The 22715-nt window shown below is 42.2% G+C and overlaps 1 long non-coding RNA gene across 1 annotated transcript; it reads right to left on the reverse strand.

Moving 5' to 3' along the window:
* Positions 1-1756: 1756 nt before the first annotated feature.
* Positions 1757-21285, reverse strand: LOC115509213. The gene is made up of 4 exons (XR_004343314.1): positions 21174-21285; positions 13764-13857; positions 9248-9339; positions 1757-2633 (listed from the first exon to the last, which is right to left on the reverse strand). It is a non-coding gene; the product is annotated as an uncharacterized LOC115509213 (long non-coding RNA).
* Positions 21286-22715: the final 1430 nt, after the last annotated feature.

Here is a 22715-nt window from a genome sequence, read left to right on the forward strand (position 1 = left end):
CCCTAGCCCAGTCCAAATAAATCCGAATCTCTTGTGTGAGTGTGAGTGGGGGTAGGTGGGAGGTCCCCGGCTAACACAGTCAACAGTTTCCCTGCGATGCTGATGTGCAGCTAAGTCTGGGAACCACTGCTCTAGAAAACACCTAGTCTGCTCCATCACAGCTCTTTCCCTGATTGGTTATGTGACGTTGAGGTGATCAGCTGCCTCAGTTTGCCCCGGACTGACCTGAACAATTTATCTAACCGCTCTGGGCTTCCTCATCTCCAATGTAAGATTAATGATGTCTACTGAGAAAAGTTACTTTGGATGTTAAAATGGGTACATCGCGAGAAAGCACTTTGCATGACACCTGACGTCACCCTTTTCATCCCTCCTTCCCCAGTGTGTTTCCTCTTCTGCCCTGTCTCACAGACTGATCCTTGTGCCTCACACTCCTTCAGGGGACCCTCTGCTCTTTGGACTGTCTTCCTCCTTGAGAACAAAGGGTGGCTTCATGTGTATCAAAACGGAGACTGCCAGCAGGATGTGGTGGTGAGTACACAGCATGGAGCTCCAGGTAGAGCACGGCTGCTAGAAGTTACGTGCTTCATGTGTGTAACAGGGCACTTTCAGTCGGTTAAAAACACATGCACACTTGGGGCGCCTGGGTGGCTCAGTCCGCTGAACGTCCGACTTCGGCTCAGGTCATGTTTTTGCAGTTTGTGAGTTCAAGACCCACGTCAGGCTCTGTGCTGACAGCTCAGGGCCTGGAGGCTGCTTGGGATTCTCGCTCTCTGCCCCCCTCCCCTGCTTGTGCTCTGTCTCCCTCACTCTCAAAAATAAATAAACATTTAAAAAAAACACAGGCATGCTTAACACCAGTCAACATTACGAAAGAATGCGCTAAACATGTTAGGATGATGGTCTGAGCATGAGAAGTGAAGGATAATACAGGATAAATACATAAATCCACGCATCAGAGAGAAAGGGCTCCGTATGAAGTGATAATGTACATATGCCATGAGTCAGTTCGTGCACCTGACCCCAAATAAATACATGAATGAATAAATATAGAAATTGATATTTAGACATGTCTTTTTTTTTAATTTTATTTTTTTTAGAGAGAGAGAGTGTGTGCACATGCAAGCGGGGGTGGGAGGAGAGGGGCAGAGAGAGGGAGAGAGAGAATCTCAAGCAGGGTCCACGCTTAGTGCAGAATTTGACTTGTGGCTTGATCTCATGACCCTAAGATCATGACCTGAGCCAAAATCAAAGAGTCGGATGCTCAACTGTCTGAGCCACCCAGGCACCCTGAGAAATGTCTGTTTTTGAAGGAAACAAAGATAAAAGGTCAGGAATCCGATGTATATTCTTTCGCCCTCTACTTCAGGGACCTCATTCCTGAGGACCCTCTCTCATGAGAACATGGTTTTCTGGGCAGCAGAAGTGAAGCTTCAAAGCCTTCTCCTGTTCTGGTCGTCTTCCCCCAAATGTTCTTTTCTCTTACACTCTAGATGACTCACTTTCCCTGAATTACAAGTTTGATATATTATCAGTTTGGAGACTCAGATTGCTGGCCAAAAACCGTTGTGAGTCATCAATCCACAACTTTCTCAGCGAAAATAGAATAATCAATGCATGCCTTCTGGAGCGAGGTGCATTGAAATCGGCAGAATAATCAGATTAGACAGTTCTGCCTAAGCATGTCTGGGCTTAATACTGAGATTGGTCCAATCCACAGTAAACACGTTTTCGTTGAGATGAAACTCACATAAACTTTACCATTTTAAAGCATACAGTTTAATGGCATTTGGTCCATTCACCATGTTATGCAACCATCACCTCTAGCTAGTTGCAGACACTTTCACTACCCCAACAGGAAGTCCCCAAACTGTCATTTTGCCTTTTCCTCAGACCCAGCTAACCTGCTCTGTCTCTGGGGATTTACTTCTGGATATTCCACACAAACGGAATTGTACATAATTTTCCTTTTGTGACTGGCTTATTTCACTTAGTACAACGTTGTCAGTGTCTCTTGTACCATACATCAAAATGTTCTTCCTTTTCAAGGCTGAATAATATTCCATTGCACGCATACACCACCTTTTGTCTATTCACTCGTCCCTTGATAAGCACTGAAGTTGTTTCTACCTCTCCGCTACTGGGAGCTTGGGTGCACGATGCTACGGTTTTTTTGAAGTGTATGGGAGAATGTCTACAAAAGGCAACCCCCAAGTTTCCTGATGATGGTGATGCTACCTGCCTTCAAGTAGTGAAATGTCAGCTGGTGTGGGGAGCCTGCAGAAGATCTTGCCCCGCTTTGTGACAGGGTGCAAGGGTGGCGAGTGGGCTTCCACGACCCATTTCAAATGAACTCATTTGGAGAAAAGTGGGTGACAGGTGGTGGTCACAAAAAGATGCCCGGCTACGGATGGGAAGACTGGCAGTTGGACAAGAGGCCGATGAGGGCTCTCTCCGAACCACGTGGGGCATGTTCATCTTGGCGACAGTAGGAAGTATTTCCTCAACAATAAGCTCAAACGTTAAGAAGAAATCAAGGGTGATCCCAAGGACTGTTGAGGACAGTTGAAACAATTTTGTTGAAAAGTTCGAAGATTCTGTCTTCTCTCTCTCGCTGTTCCTTCGTCATCCTCCTACCAAAAGAACAACCGCAAAAACAACAAATCTCTATAATAAAATGACTGGAATAAAACATTGAAGCAAGAGTAAAAGGCTTGTCCATATACCAGGAATACTCACTGAAATGGGAACAAGACAGGATCCTCTTTCACCACCGCGACAAAAGATGAAAAGTACCTAGGGGTAAGCTTAGCACACCCTGTGTCAGAACTATATGAGGGAAACTGTTACGTGAGGACATAAAACAATACTTCAGTAAATAAAAAGGCATATTCTGTTTCTTGTTAGGAAAGCTAGATGTTAAAAACGCCAAATCTACTAAAATTATAACACAGTTGCATCTAAAATCTCAGTACATTCTTTTGAAACTTGACAAAAATGGTGTTAAAATGTAGCCACAAGAATGAACATGAGAGAATATGTCTAAAAGTATTCTAAGGGAGTGTGATTGGGATTTTTGCATATTAAAGCATACTCTAACTGCTATCGCTGAAACAGAGTGGTTGAGATACAAGAAGATAAAAGGATTAATGGGTAGAGAGTTCATAGTCATCCTGGTATATGTAGGAACTTAATGTATAAAGAACTGGTTTTTGCCTGCCTAAATGGTAAGAAAAAAAAAGAATTTTTTTTTTAATATGAAATTTATTGTCAAATTGGTTTCCATACAACACCCAGTGCTCATCCCAACAGGTGCCCTCCTCAGTACCCCTCACCCACCCTTCCCTCCCTCCCACCCCCCATCAACCTTCAGTTTCTTTTTAAGAGTCTCTTATGGTTTGGCTCCCTCCCTCTCTAATTTTTTTTTTCCTTCCCTTCCCCCACGGTCTTCTGTTAAGTTTCTCAGGATCCACATAGGAGTGAAAACATGTGGTATCTGTCTTTCTCTGTAGGACTTATTTCACTTAGCATAACCCTCTCCAGTTCCATCCACGTTGCTACAAAAGGCCATATCTCATTCTTTCTCATTGCCAAGTAGTATTCTGTTGTGTATATAAACCACAATTTCTTTATCCATTCATCAGTTGATGGACAATTAGTCTCTGTCTATAATCTGGCTACTGTTGAAAGTGCTGCTACAAACATTGGGGTACAAGTGCCCCTAGGCATCAGCACCCCTGTATCCCTTGGGTAAATTCCTAGCAGTGCTATTTCTGGGTCATAGGGTAGATCTACTTTTAATTTTTTGAGGAACCTCTACACTGTTTTCCAGAGTGGCTGCACCAGTTTGCATTCCCACCAACAGTGCAAGAGGGTTCCCGTTTCTCCACATCCTCTCCAGCATCTATAGTCTCCTGATTTGTTCATTTTAGCCACTCTGACTGGCGTGAGGTGGTACCTGAGTGTGGTTTTGATTTGTATTTCCCTGATGAGGAGCGACATTGAGCATCTTTTCATGTGCCTGTTGGCCATCTGGATGTCTTCTTTAGAGAAGTGTCTATTCATGTTTTCTGCCCATTTCTTCATGGATATTTGTTTTTTGGGTGTGGAGTTTGGTGAGTTCTTTATAGATTTTAGATACTAGCTCTTTGTCCGATATGTCATTTGCAAATATCTTTTCCCATTCCGTCTGTTGCCTTTTAGTTTTGTTGATTGTTTCCTTTGCAGTGCAGAAGCTTTTTATCTTCATGAGGTCCCGATAGTTCATTTTTGCTTTTAATTCCCATTGCTTTTGGGGATGTGTCAAGTAAGAGATTGCTGCGGCTGAGGTCAGAGAGGTTTTTTCCTGCTTTCTCCTCTAGGGTTTTGATGGTTTCCTGTCTCACATTCAGGTCCTTTATCCATTTTGAGTTTACTTTTGTGAATGATGTAAGAAAGTGGTCTAGTTTCATCCTTCTGCATGTTGCTGTCCAGTTCTCCCAGCACCATTTGTTAAAGAGACTGTCTTTTTTCCATTGGATATTCTTTCCTGCTTTGTCAAAGATTAGTTAGCCATACGTTTGTGGGTCCACTTCTGGAGTCTCTATTCTATTCCATTGCTCTGTGTGTCTGTTTTTGTGCCAATACCATGCTGTCTTGGTGATTACAGCTTTGTAGTAGAGGCTAAAGTCTGGGATTGTGATGCCTCCTGCTTTGGTCTTCTTCAAGATTGCTTTGGCTATTCTGGGTCTTTTGTGGTTCCATACAAATTTTAGGATGGCTTCTTCTAGCTTCAAGAAGAATGCTGGTGCAATTTTGATTGGGATTGCATTGAATGTGTAGATAGCTTTGGGTAGTATTGACATTTTAACAATACTTATTCTTCCAATCCATGAGCACGGAATGTTTTTCCATTTCTTTATATCTTCTTCAATGTCCTTCATAAGCTTTCTATGGTTTTCAGCATACAGATCTTTTACATCTTTGGTTAGGTTTATTCCTAGGTATTTTATGATTCTTGGTGCAATTGCAAATGGGATCAGTTTCTTTATTTGTCTTTCTGTTGCTTCCTTATTAGTGTATAAGAATGCAACTGATTTCTGTACACTGATTTTGTATCCTGCGACTTTGCTGAATTCATGTATCAGTTCTAGCAGACTTTTGGTGGAGTCAGTCGGGTTTTCCATATATAATATCACGTCATCTGCAAAACGTGAAAGCTTGACTTCATCTTTGCCAATTTTGATGCCTTTGATTTCCTTTTGTTGTCTGATTGCTGATGCTAGCACTTCCAACACTATGTTAAACAACAGTGGTGAGAGTGGACATCCCTGTCATGTTCCTGATCTCAGGGGAAAGCTCTCAGTTTTTCCCCATTGAGGATGATGTTAGCTGTGGGCTTTTCATAAATGGCTTTTATGATGTTTAAGTATGTTCCTTCTATCCCGACTTTCTCGAGGGTTTTTATTAAGCAAGGGTGCTGGATTTTGTCAAATGCTTTTTCTGCATCGATTGACAGGATCATATGGTTCTTCTCTTTTTTTTTGTTAATGTGATGGATCACGTTGATTGATTTGCGAATGTTGAACCAGCCCTGCATCCCAGGAATGAATCCCACTTGATCATGGTGAATAATTCTTTTTATATGCTGTTGAATTCTATTTGCTAGTATCTTATTGAGAATTTTTGCATCCATATTCATCAGGGATATTGGCCTGTACTTTTCTTAAAAAAATTTTTTTTTAATTTATTTATTTAAATTCAGGTTGGTTAACATATGGTGTAGTAATGGTTTCGAGAGTAGAACCCAGTGATTCATAACTTATGTACAATACCCAGTGCTCATCCCAACAAGTGCCCTCCTTAATGCCCATCACCCATTTAGCCCACTCCCCACTCACCTGCCCTCCAGCAACCCTCAGTTTGTTCTCTGGGTTTCAGAATCTTTTATGGTTTGCCTCCCTCTTTCTTTTTATCTTATTTTTCTTTCCCTTCCCCTCTGTTCATCTGTTTTGGTTTTTAAATTCCACAGATGAGTGAAATCATATGATATTTGTCTTTCTCTGCCTTATTTTGCTTAGCATAACACACTCTAGTTCCATCCATGTTGTTACAAATGGTAAGATTTCACTCTTTTTGAACACCAAGTAATCGTCCATTGTGTGTGTGTGTGTACACATATATACATATGTATATATATTACATCTTCTTTGTCCAGTCATCAGTCGATGGACATTTGGGCTTTCCATTATTGTTCATAGTGCTGCTATAAACACTGTAGTGCATGTGCTCCTTTAAATCAGCACTTTTGTATCCTTTGGATAAATACCTAGTAGTGCAATTGCTGGGCCCTAGAAGACCTGTTTGTAACCTTTCATCACTTGACCTTTACCCCTTTGTTTCTCAATTTTCTCCTCTGAAAATGAAACTAATAATTGTATCTGCCTTATAGCACTGTGACAATTGAATTGGGGAATGCCTATAGGCCATATAGCACAGTGTCTAATTATAAACAAAGAGACAAGTGCATGGCTCTGGAGAGATATAGCCTGTATCAAATCTCAGCACCACCATTTACCTTGAACAAATTGCTTACCATCTCTATGTGTCAGTTCCTCATTTGTGAAGGGGGGGCAATAATAATAGCACCGACCTTATGAGGTTGTTTGAAGAGTAAATGAGAAAATGTGTTAATCTTTTCTTAAAAGTTTATTTATTTGTTTTGAGAGAGAGAGAGAGAGAAAGAGAAAGAGAGAATCCCAAGCAGGCTCCACACTGTCAGCATAGAGCCCGACACAGGGCTCTATCCCAGGAACCGTGAGATCATGACCTGAGCCAAAATCAAGAGTCAGACACTTAACCAACTGAGCCGCTCAGGCACCCCAAGAAATGTGTTAATCTATGTAACAGTACGTAGCACAGGGCCTGTTAATAATAGTAATAATCAACCATAAAGAGAATGTGCTGGACTCAGGATCAACCCTCTCCTCATTTGATAATGAAGGCCTTTTTGTTTGTTTTAAATTAGTTAATTTTTGTCTGGATCATTCTTCCTATGAGGTAAATTCTGAGCCAGATATTCCTCAGCTGATCATGGAACTGGAACTTAATTTTTTTAAACAAAGTTAATTTTTGGTACTATAAAGGAAAAATAATGGCTGGGAACAATGGCTCCTGGCGGATGGTATCCACTTCTGAAAATGTTCTGTTACTCTCCCAGCTCACACTTGCTTTTGCCTTCATTCCACTTTGACTTCCATTTATTTCAGGATTAAAATCCATTATGTTAGGATGTTTCGTCTGGAGGTATCATCTGGGCTTAGGAGTTTAGGGGAGATGTGAGATGTCAAGGTGGGGGTGGTGCCTGTGTGGGTTGCCCTCTGTATGTTGGCTTCCCCTGAGACGTGGCTCATATGTCTGGTCCTTAGGTGTGACCAGCCCTGCAGTTACCCGAGATGTCCATATCCCCATCAGATCCCTAGGCACTCAACCCCTCTGTAACCTCCCCAGATGGGGCTGCCCTGAATATGATGTGCAGGTTGAAGAGGTACATTTCACAACCTTCACACTCCCAGCTCGGGGACATTTAGAGACTCTCCAGAAGCTTTCTTCCAGGCAGCTTTGCCCTCTCGTGAACACAAGAAACTGGTCTGTTCTCTCAAGCACTGAGCTGGGACTCCTGGACACCCCGAGGCTGCCATTGAACCCACTCAGATGGACACCTGCCATCACCGTGACTCTACAGCTTAGGGACCTGGGAGCTTCCTTGACCGGGTGTCTTCTTCCCAACCTCACCCTGGGAAACAGGGCACAGTTCTCTGCTTTGAGACTTCCCAACTCAACTGGGTATCCCCAGACGTTAACAATAATAATCCCCCAAGCGTTGATAATAATCATCTCGAAATGTGGAAATATGGATGGATTTTATTTTCTTATATAATCTTTCCTGTGCTCTCTAATGATTTTTCTGATGGTTGTCAGAAGGGTTTTGTGTGGGCATGGGTAACTGATAATGGGGATGAAGGAGTGCACTTGTTGTGATGAGCACTGAGTGATGTATGGAAGTGTTGGGTCACTATATTGTACACCTGAAACTAATATTACGCTGCATGTTAACTAGCTGGAATTTAAATAAAAACTTAAAAAAAAAAAAGAAATGCCATTGACTTGCTGACCCCCTGGTGATCTTACATCCCTGGATCACGTATCTGAACCAACTCTGCTATAAATGGCCTGTCCCCTGTTAGATCAGGGTGTAAGTCAAAAAGCAGGAAGAATGAGTATGATGCGGCACTTCCTTTACCCAGTACTGATGTCTCACTCTTGGTTCCTCGAAGCTATGGTCCACCTTCTTTGGGAGACCCTTAGTGAAGGAAGCCCATCAGAATACCCTTAGGGATCTGAAACAGGACTGTCAGGACCTATCTTATTCACTGGCCACAAGGATTACAGGTTAAAGCTACTCTCTGTCCCAATCTCCAGTTCCCGAGCAGGGAACTAGAGCGGGGTACTAGAAAACAGCAGCTGTGCAGGGCTGGGGGCTGGGGTGGGCTGCAGCATGGGGTCTTGCTCTTCATGACCTGAGCTGCAGGTTTTCAGGAGGAGACAATGAAACAGAAAGGCACTGGCCCAGAAAGGAGGCTGAGTCCACGTGTAGCTGCTGAGATGACCAAGCGCCTAGGTCTTCTTACAGTTACGTCCAAGAGAATCATGATTTCTGGCAGCCCCTGCAAGCAATTGCCACATCATCTTTGTCCTCCTTCTGTGCCAAGGGTTCCCCTCCCAGGGGAGCTCTTACATACTGCAATTGCAGGGTTCAACCCTCTGGTTAATCAAAGCACACCTTTGGGTGCCATCTTGGAGAAATGCCCAAGCATGGCCATGCTGGAAGACAGACAGCCCTCATTGAAGAAACAGAAGAATGCATCGTCTGGGGCTCCCCTCCAGCCTGCTTCGGAGAGGTGAGAGGAACACGAGTTCCTGGCTGTCTCACCTCATGTCCAGCTAGGGTGATGACAGTGTGCCATCCCTAACGGCTGGCTTCTTGAGGCTGCTAGAATACAAGTTGGCCAATATCTTCCCCCAGGAAGCCACTCCTTTGGAAGTTAACCCTTGTCTGGTGATTTTGAAACTGAAGGTTGCCTCCAAGTGTATATGGGGTCTGGTTATATGAAGTTAATGTTCCTGATGATAATGGTGGCTTTGGGGATGCGTTAATGACAGATTTTAAGTCAATCCAGCAGTTTCTAAAATATAAAAACTTACTTACCCCAGTAGACTGGTTTAGAGGTTTCATTTCAAATCACAAAGTTCAGAGTTTGTACAAACTACACGTTCTGATGTTTGGACTCTGGAGCATTTCTGGGGGAAAAAAATGGCACACAGATGTGGATGTTGAACGCAGGTTAGGATCTTGAAACCGCATTTAACAGAGCTGAGTGTTCAGGTGCGCATTGCACTAAGCTTTTTGTGCGCAGTTACAGCCTGGGAAGATCCTTCTCCCCACAGATGATAAAAACAAAGTCCTCAACAGTAAAGTAACATTCTTGGATGCCTGGGAGGTAGGCTCCATCTTGTTCTACGTGTGCTGGGAGTGAAAACTTGCCTGTAGCTATCCACAAGGGTCTACACTGGTGTGAAGGAGCCTATGTACTTGATGCTGTTTAATTCCATCATCATTATCCTCTAATCTAGCTTTTTCAACTCCTTCCTAATCACCTCTGGCTTTTGGGTTCATCTGACAATATGTATATTTTCAAAGGCTAAGGACTGCATCATCAAAGGAGATAGGAATATAATGTACCTCAATATAGAGGATATACATGCTGTTCTGAAACCAGGGGGAAGGATCTGGAACAGAGGGTTTGCCCTGGGGTTGCATGCCTTGGCTGAGTAACCTGGCGTTATGTTACCTGATTTCTCTAAGCCTCAGTTTCTGCCTCTTAAAAAAAAAAAACAACAAAAAGACAAAAACAACTTTATAAAAATATATCTTTTAAGCTCTGGTAATTTAAAGATTAAGATAGCCAACATCTGTTGAGTGCCAGGAACTTTAATCATGGAGGTTATTTAATTATCTAACTTAATGGGGCAGGTACTATTATCATCCCCATTTATAAAAGAGGAAATTGAGACCTAGAGAGGTGGGTGACTTTTTCAGACCACGTTGCAAAAGTGTGGCAAAGCTGGGATCAGACCCAGGTCTACCTGTCTCCAAAGTCCAACTGTTCGAAGCCCTGAACGTGGTGTTTGGCACACAGGGAATACACACGTTTGCACATCAGGGGACACAAGTGCTTGGTTTCTGAGATCAAGTAATCACCTGTTCCATGTAATTCTTATTCAAAATCGAATTAAGGAGTGCAAGTCTTTTTCTGGTATTTTCTCCCCCTGAAAACATTGTTTCTTTCTCAAATGCTAACAGAGAACAGAGGGAATGAACAAAATGCAAATGACTGGTGACAACACCACCAAGAGTTAACTGCGTCATTTTATCGGCTTGTGGTGTGGGGGCACACGTCCTTATAAGTTTATATTGTGGTTTACTGCTTAAAACCAGATTAGGACTCACCTTTCTGAGGAGTTTAGAATTGGCATGATTTAATTAAATGTAACTTTTCTGTGGGTGGTTTGTTCAAAAGTATTTATCCGGAAGCACGGGCTTTCTTGCTACTTTGAACTTTAGCAGCTAATAGTAAGAACATTTAGAGGGAAAAATTGATTTGATAAGGAAAGCGTGATGAAGCAGAAAAGTGATCATTTCATAACGGCAAGGTTAGCAATCTTGTAAATGTATTTGAAGGGAATTATCTTTGGCAAGTAAGCCATTAAATTTGCTGGCTAGGAATAGAAAGGATGGAGGAAATGATCTGGATTTCTATGGGTGGGTTTTTGAGACTGTTATGAAAGCTCTCTAGGTTGTATATAAAGCAAATCCACCAGCTGTGATAAAGATCTTCAGTATCACCACTGAATTTGCTCGACAGGATATGTCATTTGCAGTTAGGTGCTACGAGCCTAAATTCGCAATAGTAAAATAGCAATGATTTATGTCATTAAGAACCATACTAAATAATAAATTACTGAAAATATATCTCACGAGCAAGACACTATCCATCGAAGTAAAATCAAATAAATACTCTCATGAAGCCATCAATTTGTCATGCCTTCTGCTATTTTGATTATGTAATTAAATACAAACCCACAGTCAATGTGACAAAATGTCACTGCTATACAAGCCATCAGCTGGGCGAGCCCACATACTAGAAAGATGGTTCAAACTTCAAGTTGAAACATGCCATTTTTTTTCAGACTTACATATTCTTATTTGCCTTAATGACCACACAAGTCATTATCCAACTACCTAGTCTTAAATACTTGTTTGATGTATTTACTGAAATAAATTTATTAAGCCTGAATCTTGGAGATGAGATATTAATTTCTCTTTGCTAGTGACAAAATCATAGCCATCAAAACATAAATAGAAACTCAAATTCTGGTACTTAACTGTTAAAAAAAAAAGTCAACATATTTCTTCTGCTATCACAAACAACCTTTCATTAGGGAAATGTTTCAGGTTTGACGATTTATTGAGCAACATAGTGGTTTATGTGCATGGATTCAACTCAATGAATGTTTTATTCCCAGGAATGAAAACTGTGGCAAGACCTACAACAAAGCCTAAAATTTCAGCAGACTCAGACTTTGCATTAAATCTGATAAGAGGGCTCTATGATATATATTACCCAGGTAAAATACGATGTCTTCTACCCTTAGGAATTATTCTTTGTGAAATGTGGAGATCAGCACACCTCTAAGGTTGGTTCTGTGAGATTTTTTGCCCTAGTTCTTATGACGATATTCAATGTGGCAATTATGTCATTGTTCTCTGCAAGAAGTACCCCAGTTTCACAGTGCCATGCCCTTGGAATGGATTTCAGAATAACCACTAACTAAAAGATTCGGGGGCATGAAAAGATTTTGATGATCAAAGTCAGTGGGTCCACGATGAAACAGCACTGAACACGTAAGCGATAGATTTTTATGTGGATCCAAGACCAGTTCAATAGAAACCTAACTGACCACCCTGAACCACATGGGAGAAAAAAGTATAAAGGAGTCCACGTGGGTCCTATACCCCCTTACACCTGATCTATGACACACAGAAACTTTTATATTATCTCATTGCTCAACTCAGACATGTCGTGGACCTTGTGATCTCATCAATTCTAAACTCCTTTGCCCAGTTTGAAGACCGACATCATCTACCCTAGTGGCCCTCAGCCTTGGCTGTACCTTGAAATCACCGGGGGAGTTTGAAGAAATTCCAGTGCTGAGGCTACATCCCAGACCAATTTGGTAAGAAACTCTGGGAGTGGATCCTGAGATCGGTATATTGTAAAGTCCTCAGGGGATTCCAAATGGCTGTCAGATTTAAGAACCACCGCATGAAGTGTCCCTTGAGCACCTCAAGTTTGTCCCTGCCACAAAGCTCCTGCTTTCTTCCCTCCACCCCTGCTCTTGTTCTTTCTCTCTTTCCTCCAAGTCATTTTTCAAGTCCCAGTTTAAACTCCACCTGGAGTCCGCCCTTCCTTCTCTGACCTCCCTGATTCCCAGTGCTATGCTGTCAAGCGACTGGAGACAGCCTCAGCATCTGGCGGACTGATGGATCTCCGGAGGGGAACCCTAGCACTTTAATTGGACTGTGAGAGTCTTGGCAGAAGGAGGTACATGGTATACTTTTATATCCCGACAACTCCTGGACAGGTTCTGGATGCGTAATAAATGCATAATAAATACATGTTGAATCTGGACTGCTGTTAACATATAGGGTATCTTTGGGCAATTTCGGAAAAGTATCCTTCACAGGCTAAAAATCATGGGAAGATACCTTTCCTCAAGTTCAATGTAGTTTCTGTACCTGGGAACATGTCTTGGTAAGTGGCTAGTGGCCAGATTGGGGCCCCATTCAATTACTTGGCCCGGTGCCCCTGCCAGGGCACAACCTGCATGACCCTCTCCAGTGGCCCTGATATTACTGCCAGCCAAACCGATGTCAGCGTGGGAGAGGGTGACTCCGGATGCAGACAAGAGGTGCTTCCCCACATGCTGCAGTCTCTTCCAGGGCCAACTCGTGTCACCCAGATGTAGGCAAGAGGAGGGGAGCAAGTATATCCAAGCTTTACCTTTTCCTCCTTGTTTCACTGGGGCTGGTAAAGGGCAGTAGGGCTGAAACCAATGAGCTTTATGGCACACATGAGCTGGACAACTGGACTGAAATTTCCTTTTCATACTTCAGCTAACGTTGTCATGATGGCTCCTTTACCAGCTTCTCCTGCCCCAGAGAAGACAAAGACAAGCCAGGGTCCCTGCAGTCCCTCTAGGACTGCTCCAAAGGTATTCCTTTCTGTGATAGGCCATGGAGGACCTGGTGGACCAGGGGCTGGTGAAAGCCATTGGCATTTCCAACTTCAACCACTTCCAGATTCAAAGGCTCTTGAACAAACCTGGACTGAAATATAAACCAGTGACTGGCCAGGTAAACTGTTTAGGGAAGGGTAAGAGTCCTGCCCTTTTCCTTCTCAAACATTTGGGGCAAGTTCAATGCTGTGTACTCAGTCTTTGGGGAGGGGCGAGACAGGTCTCAGGGTCTGGTTTAGGCAGTCCAGCAGTAGGAAGGGTTTGACCTCTGCTTGGCAGTCTTTTTTTACGTGGGGGGCTCCCTCTGTGCAGCTCGAAATGCAGGCCACCTTCCCTAGTGATGGCAGGTTGGGTGTCATCCTTACCTTATACAGGAGAAACAGATCCAGTAATGTCACTCCAAGCGCATCACTGTCACATGGTGGTATTTGAAGCCATGTGATGGGGTAAATGAGTTTCCTGGAAAGCAAGTTTCCATAGAATAGAGAGGTTAAACAATGCCTTCCTCCAATTTACTTTGTCAACCATGGTTTCATTCTTAATTGAATGCTTATTAAAGGAAGTGGGAGTAACTTCACCTTAAATCTCTTATAAGCATCCAAGATGAATTTTTTACTCTTGCTAGGTGATCCTTCTAAATGATCTATTAATCTTTCACCAATGCTTTCTGATTATTAGATCCCATTAAAGATATCAAAGATATTTGTCCTTGGGAAGATGGCTTGTGACATTTGATATTGCCAGGTGCCCAGTTTAATGACAATCTGAATCTCTTCTATGGTTTTTAAAGCCAAAACAACAACTCAGTTTTTCAAGAGCATTTCAGTGTCTCAAGCATCAGTTTGCATGGCATGATGTTCCATATCCACCCTGCCCACCCCGGGTATCATAGAGCTCCCTTTCCCCATCTTACAACTGCTCATTTTTGTTAGAGGGCAGCAAAGCAGCAGCTACTTAGAATGACAAGGAATGTCAAATGTCAAATGTGACCTTCCCCAGGATGAAACTACCTCTCCTCCTACCAGCACCATTTCCGATGGAGGCAATAGAGGGGTGGGCTCACGAGTGAGAGTCCACATCCCAGCTCCACTATTTATTTCTTAGCCTTGTCACCTTGGGTAGATTTCCTGTTTCCCAAGCTGGTTTCTTTATCCACAAATTTGGAATGATTGTACTAAGTGCAGCTAACATCTACTGAGTGTTCGCTCAGAAAGGGGTAGGCATCCTAAGCTCTTCACATGTATTATTAACTCACCCAATGCTCACAGCATCCCCCAAACCATTCTCTTGTTCTCTACTCACACGGTTGTGAGAATAAGTGGGGGTGATACTGGGAGGGCACTCAGCTCCATGCTGGGCACCAAGCTTATTATTAGCTATCCATTAGGGTTTACTCTGGTGCCCCGATCCCTGCTTCCTGCCCTCCTTCCTAGCACACCATTTGGGGCAGTTGGATGGAAGGTCAAGGCAGGGCCTCTTCTTGTGTCCTTACAGCATCTTGTGGGGAGGGGTCTGAGGGAGCACAAAACCATAGGGCACACCACAGGAGAATGCCTTCTCAACTAGTTAATGCTCACATACTCTCCTTTGGCCTTGTTTTCTCTGCAGGTTGTCTCATTTGGAGGATTACCCCTTCCAGAATCCAGAATCAGAATAAGAAAGCTGAATCTCCTGATAAGATGACCCCACAGATTCTCTCTCTTCACTTTATTGAAGTGTAACTCTTTCTGCCAGAGTCTGACTTTTGCCAAACTTGTCTGAAATCATACTGACACTGGCCTCATAGGCCAGGATCTAGGCAGTGTTGTATCGAGATTGGTATGCTCAACCAGGAGCAGATTATCACAGGGAGACCTGAATTAGATAAGCAAATTACAGGGTGTCCTCTTTTGCTACCCCCACTCATTTGATCTGACGATCATCACAGGGGAACTCTGCTAACACTGAGGATCCAAAGATAAAAAGAATAAAGAATGATAATAATAACCAAAATGGATTGAGAGATTGCTATGCGCCAGCACTATTCAAAGTGCTTTTTGTATCTGTTCTCATTGAATCTTGCAACCACCACACTTTTGCAGAAAAGCAAATGCAAGGATGGAGAGGCCAAGGGACTTGCTCAAGGGCATCCGTGTTGTGAGTTGCTGAACCAAGTGTCAAAGACAAAAAGACTGGGAGAGCTCACCGTGATTGGTTATCCTCTCCCTCCCAAGCTTCTGGAACCTTCCCTCTTTGCCTTTCCTTCTTCTTTTCCTTCCTCATCCTCCTACTCTGCCTTTAACATGACCTCATGCCCAAGAGTCAACCCTGGTGATTGGCAGAGCCTGTAAGACCCACCCACTTGCCACCCTCCTTTGAAGAAGAGCCATGGCGAATCATCAGGAGTGAGGTTGGAAAGGGAGGTGAGTCTAAACAAGGAGAATGTTCCTTATCCCATTAACCTAGAACATTTCTTTTTTTTCTACAATAATTTCTTCTTTGAAGTATTCCAATTATGCAGAAATGCAAGAGACTACTATAATGAGCATCTGGCCACCTACTTTGTACATTTAACAGATGCTGACATTTTGCCATATTGGCTTCAAACTTTAAAAAAAATTATCAATGAAATAAGTGGTTACCAATACAGTTGAGGACCACTCTGTACCCTCCCCTCCCCATTCTCTGGACTCCCTTTCCAGGAAGAAGGTCTTGCGCATCCACAGGTTGGTGAGGCGCCTGCCCCCTTTTCTGCCACTCACTTGCCTGCTTGCTCCCAACCATTACCCTCCTCTATTCTCAATGGGAGGGAGAAGGGGAGTCCACGGACTACATTTCCCAGGATTCCCAGCCACTTCCGCTGGGTTTGGTCAATGGGAGGTACAGTCAGGCGATTGGAGGGCAGGAGGAAGAGAGAAGCCAGGTGTTTCTCCCTCTCTCTCAGCCTTGAGTGGCATCTCCAAATGCAGTTACATTTCCTGTGTGGTCCCAGCTCTTGCCAGACAGCCTCCACTTGAATTTCTCTCTCTCTTACCAGGGGACATGGCTTCTGGGATTAGAAGTATCACTTCCTCCTAGGTGCTCCATCTAGGACCATAGTTCTTTCCTGCTGCTGTTAACCCCTGAGTCACCTCACTGGCTCTTCTCCCTTCTCATATCCCAGCTCTTCCATCACCTGGGTAACCAAGTCTTTGAATTAAATATCCAATGTTCAACAATCTTAGAGTACATTCTGTTCTCCCAGCTGGACCCTGACTGATACACTTCCCATCCATGTTTTTATATTTTTACTATTTATCTACACATCCATAAATAATCTATGGGAGTGGTTTTTTTGTGTGTGTGCTTCCAAAATGTTATAATTTTTTTCCTTCATGTGATTATGTGTCCTGCAGGTCCCAAGAAGTCTTGGGACTTGATTTGACCCCTCAGTATGTAAGTGAGATCTAGCAAATGCCCACCAGCAGATGTCAAACTACGGCTGGGACCTGGAGGGATTGGAATTGCTCAGCCAGATGCCATAATGCCCAACTGCCCAGGCCTGATTTAGTCAATCATTAAACCTACAGTAATTGCATTTTATGTAATTAAATTTTTGGACCCTACCTATTGCATTATTGTGGGATTTCACTGTACATTATAGAGCAAAAGCAGTACCAATATAGAGCAAAAGCAGTACCATAATTTTCAGTAAAATTTGAAAAGACTCTTTTAGTGAACATTGTTGGAAATAAATATTTTTTTGGCTTTAATATTGAGTATGCATGACTATAAAAATACAAAATTTGGACATAAAAACTATGCAAAAATAATGGGCAGTAAAGAACCTTGGAAAAAACCATTTACCATGAATGTGACAGAAAATGGATTCATGGTTTTCTTATGATTAAAAAGCTTTTTCAGATCGGTAAGAAAAATTTAAGAGAAAGCAAAGTTGATACATGAAACCTGGCCAGTAAAGCATGTGAAAAGTTGTTCACACTAGTACCCAAAAATGCAAATTAAAACAAGCTATTTTCACTATCAAATCAACAAAGTTTAAAATAAAAGGGAAATCTATCTAGAAAGATAGAAATGTAAATCGTTTTTTTTCCTATGTAGTCACAAGCAAATTTTGTTCTTGTTATTTCACATAATTTTCAAGTTTTTTACAATGGGAAATTCATTTTTACAATCAGAGAAGTATTAAGCCTTTTAAAAAATAACAAATAAGGATCCAACTCAATTAAATATTTCATACACCTACACTGTTACTTGAAATTATTTTCATTCAATTGGCCTTTCAACTTTAGAAAACAAATATTCTGAATGTACTACACAGTGGAATTTGATTACATTTTACTTTTAAATTCTACCCAGCTTGTTGCTCCTCATTTGTTGTCAGTAGGGTAAATGTTTTCCCAGAAATTTCAGGGAAGGGCTTAACCCTTCAACTTGATAGTGCTGCCTACAGGCACTTTCATTGTTTCTTTTAAAAAAAAATTTTTTTTAATGTTTATTTATTTTTGAGACAGAGAGAGACAGAGCATGAACGGGGGAGGGGCAGAGAGAGAGGGAGACACGGAATCGGAAGCAGGCTCCAGGCTCTGAGCCATCAGCCCAGAGCCTGACGCAGGGCTCGAACTCACGGACCGCGAGATCGTGACCTGAGCTGAAGTCGGACGCTTAACCGACTGAGCCACCGAGGCGCCCCCACTTTTATTGTTTCAAAAAGGTCAGCCCTCGGGTAAGTTGGGGAGTATTGGTGGGGACCAAGACGAAGAACTTGACCATCATTAAAATATAACACAAAACAGGTAGTTTGGGGTTACCACTGTGTTTGTGCCCCAGGACCTTTGCCATTGTTATTCTGGTTGCCTGGGATGTGCCACCCTCATATATGGGAGTGTTTCTCTGCCTGATATTCTTCTGGTCTTTGCTCACTAACCATCTTCTCAGGCCTCAGTGAGCACTTCCTTCACCGCCCTATTTAAAATTAATCCATCTCCTGTGGTAATCTCTTTCCTTTCTTTGTTTTCTTTTCCACCATATGATATATATATAATTTATAGTTTGTTGGCTTGCTTGCTCTGTTTCTACCCAAAAGAATGTAAGCTCTATGAGAGCAGGACTTCTGGTCTGTTTTGTTTGTTGCTGTATTCTCTGTTCCTCAATCCTATATTTTGAATAAATGGACGAATGGATGGGAAGGTGGGTAGGTAGGCGGATGCAAGGTGTGCTTATTGTTATTTTACACATGAGAAAACTGGAACCAAGCCTCTTCATTCTTACACTTTCTGGCGCCTACCCACATAATCTGAAATGATTCTACAAGTGACTCAACAACTAATTATACATATTTTTTATTTGAGAGAGAGAGAGAGTAAGGTGCATAAGTGGGGGACAAGGGCAGAGGGAGAGAGAGAGAATTGTAAGCAGGCTCCATGCTTAGTGCAGAGCCTGACACAGGGCTCTATCCCATGACCGCAAGATCATGACCAAAGCCAAGATCAAGAGTTGGTCGCTCAACCGACTGAGCCACCCAGGCACCCCTACAACTAATTATAAACTTCAGGGACTGTATGACATTCTTAAACCGGAATTGAACTGACCATTTTGGAGTCAGGGGTGATACATGGAGAATGTCAGTTAACTCATGATCAATTTTTTACTCCTGTCCTCACTTGGGTATAATTGTAAGGGCTAAAATAACCATTGAAAAGCAATTCGTATTCTCCTCCTTCAGTTCTGTTTGTTTGATTCCATACCAGAAACAAGTGAATTCCTTTTATTAGCAATTCCTTCCTAAATGTGATTTGAACAGGGCTTGGTGATAAGCCATAGTCCCAGGATCTTTTCTACCAGGGCACACCTTCAGAAGGCCAGGCCAGGGAGGCAGTGAGTGGAGGAGAATGGCCGTGGTCCTATTCTCCATGAGTCAAGTGATGCTAGCAGCTCAGGAAAGCAGCAGGGCCAATCACAGCCTATTTGTCAGCCTTCCAGGGGTCTTAAGCTGTCATAATTGGAAAAACTGTATTCCACTGCCTCAACCTTGGACGAATCCTGGAAATTAAGGAAAGATAGTGGCTGTCTCATGTTGATTGATAAGTGGAATTCATAACCCTTGCTATCTTCCTATGAACAGAAATATTCTGATTTTTCCAGTTTTGATTTCTTCCTTAGTGCCTGTTCTAATTTTCCCAGGGTGGCTGGAACAAATTACCACAAAGCTGGTGCCTTAAAACAGCATGAACTTATTCTCTCACAGTCCTGTAAGTCCAAAATCAAGGCCATACTCCTTTTGACAGCTCTAGGGGAGAATCCTTCCCTACCTTTTCTGGCTTCTGGTAGTTGCTAGCAATGCTTGAGGCTCCTTTGCTTATCGGAAAGGGGACAGGATTCCAATGTCAGCCTCTGCTTCTATAACCTTCTTATAAAGACACTAGTCATTGGATTTATGGCCCAATGTACTCCAGTATTACCCCATCTTAACTTATTATATCTGCAAAGACCTCATGGTCAAATAAGGCCACATTCTGAGGCCCTGGGTGGACACAGACTTTTGAAGGACACTATTCAACTCAGTACACTGTCAACACAGCGTCAGTTACCATGACCATAGTTGAAGGCCCAATACTTGTGAGAATGTATTTACGGACTTTCTTGAACAGGACTTCCCTTTAGCATTAGTTTGTTACCCAAATAGCTAAAAGAGCATCTGAACATCATCCGAATCATATTTAGGCCCATTTTTTCCCAACAGCCTGTTTGCTTCTGTACGTATCCATTCTCTCCGCTTTCTGCCTGTATTACCTTATCCAAGACGAAGCATTTTCAGCTGTGTTTGCAAATGTTGGCAGCTTCCCTGGCACTATGCCTTTGCATTTGCCGGTCTCTGTTCTCTGACATGAGAATTGCGCCTTAGGAAAACAGACACCTGTTGCCTCTGCAGAAGAGCCCAAATTGCCTGCCATGACTGAAAAAGTTTCTGGATCTTTATCCATCTGGCCTACGGGTATTTTCCTCTTCAGATCCAGGCCCAGCAGGGGCCAAGATAACACACTTAACGTGATCACAAATGAACTTAACAATTTCCTTGGGGTCACTAGCCATTATCTATCTTAAGGTAGATGTAGAAGGCAGAATTAAGACAGCCTTCAATGACCCTCACTCTTGTATAATCTCCTTCCCTGGAGTGTGGAGCTTATGCATATGATAAGATAGTACCCAAATATTGATGTGATATTGTATGGTAAAGGGGATTTTACAGATGTAACTAAGGTCCCAAATCAGCTGACCTTATGACAGGGAGATCGCTGGGGTGGGCCTGACCTAATCATGTGAATCCTTACTTGTGTTACTTCTGCTTATTAGACAATCCGTTGCATTGAAAATGACAGAGAAGGAAATATAGGGCAAACCATCCTTCCTTTTCTTTTCAGTACATCCTCAATCATCTGTAAGCCAAATGTAGAACCAAATGTGGGAAAATGCATGCATATCCAGAAATGAAAAAAAAAACAATTGAGTTAGTTTTATGCAATCTTTCTACTATTGTGGTAAGAATGACATATATACATGTGTATGAGCTCCAAAATATAGCTGTGTAACATTGATGATTTTGCATATGAGTTAAATGCTCTCCTATTTGCATTTGAAACTGATATTGCAGAATATAAAGATAATAGTAAAATTCATGCTAATAATTTTCAACTTAAAATTTTCTTTACTTAAAATGACATTAAATAGCAAATTAAAAAACACTATGGTGGAGAGAGAGACTATGAGCAAAAATTAAAAGCTTTGTATTTTAGTACCTTTAATAGCATTTTTTTCCTCCCAGGGGATAAGGGCTCTGCATTTTCATTCTCCATTTAGCTCTGCAAATTATGTAGTCAGCCATGGACTCAGATTTCTTGTTTTAAGCAGTTACAACTACAGAAAGACACAAAACTAGAATGAACTCTGTGGAATTGGATTAGATTTGCTGTGAACTCATGAGTTTCTATACGGATGGGGTGGCATAGAAGTAGAGAAGTAAAGATCCATATAGCTATAGATATGTATGTACTATTCTCCATTAAAAGAAACTAGGTTACTTGGAAAGCTAGATGACTCCAGGATTGAATCAGGGAACAGATTTTTTCCACCGGGAAGTGAGGGAGGGCTCAGTGAATGATGGGCTTCTGCCTAAAGGCACAGAGACCAGTTCAATTAGAGCATAAAATTAATAATGACACTAATGGATTATGACCCATTGAATAAAAGAGGAATTCATGGAACCACTCTGAAATGAATAAATAAGGACAGAAAACTCTCCCTCACCGTATATTGTCAACTAATATGCAGGAGAAATAATGGAATCAGAGGACCATGATTTTAACCACCATATTAATAATTAACCCATCCAAGAAACATCAATTGATACTTAAACTAATAAGTGGGTAAACATTTGATAAGGGATATTTGTCTAGTCTTAAAGTACCTCTTTACAAAATGCTTATTAATTGCTATTATGTACTGAATGTGTCTCCCCAAATTCATATGTCGAAATTCTAACCCCCCCCAATGTGATGGTATTAGGAGGTGGGACCTTTGGGAGGTAATTAAATCATGAAGGTAGAAGCTTTATGAATAGGCCTTCATAAGAAGGGCCCCAGAAGAAGTATATTAACATATACTTGAAAGCTTGAAACACACCCACTTATGATCTCACAGTTCTGTAAGTCAGTAGTGCAGGTGGCTTCAATGGGGTTCTCTGCTCCGAGTCCACCAAGATTGAAATCAAGCTGTCAGCCAGGCTAGACTCTTACCTGGAGTCCTCTGGGAAGGAATCTACCCTCTAAGCTCGTTCAGGTTGACAGGACTCCATTTCCTTTTTTTCTTTGTTAATTTTTTAATGTTTACTTATTTTTGAGAGAGAGACAGAGCACGAGCAGGGGGAGGGGCAGGACTCTGTTTCTGGAAGCTGTAAGACCGAGGTTCCTATTTCCTTGTTGGCTGTCAGCTAGGGTCCAGGAAAAGCCCCCTGAACCTACAGGCTGATCTTGGGTCTTTGCCTTGGGTCTTCTTCATCTCCTTGAGGTAGACCTTCCTAGAGTTGAATCCCTGTGACACTTCAAATCTCTCTGACCTCTGCCTCTGTTAACAGCCAGTGAAAACTCTCCTTTTCAAGTACTGATATGATTGTGTCCACTAGATAACCTCCCTTTTGCCATATCATGATCATAAGAGTAACACCACCAGCCAAAGTCATAGAGCCATCCTAAGTTTCTGCCTATTAGCCCACCTTAATCAAGGGCTCAATTTAATATTACCAGTAATATGACAAATCGAAATTGTATACCAATAGGATGCAA

Source organism: Lynx canadensis, chromosome A2 (genome assembly GCF_007474595.2).
Source record: "Lynx canadensis isolate LIC74 chromosome A2, mLynCan4.pri.v2, whole genome shotgun sequence".
NCBI lineage: Eukaryota > Metazoa > Chordata > Mammalia > Carnivora > Felidae > Lynx > Lynx canadensis.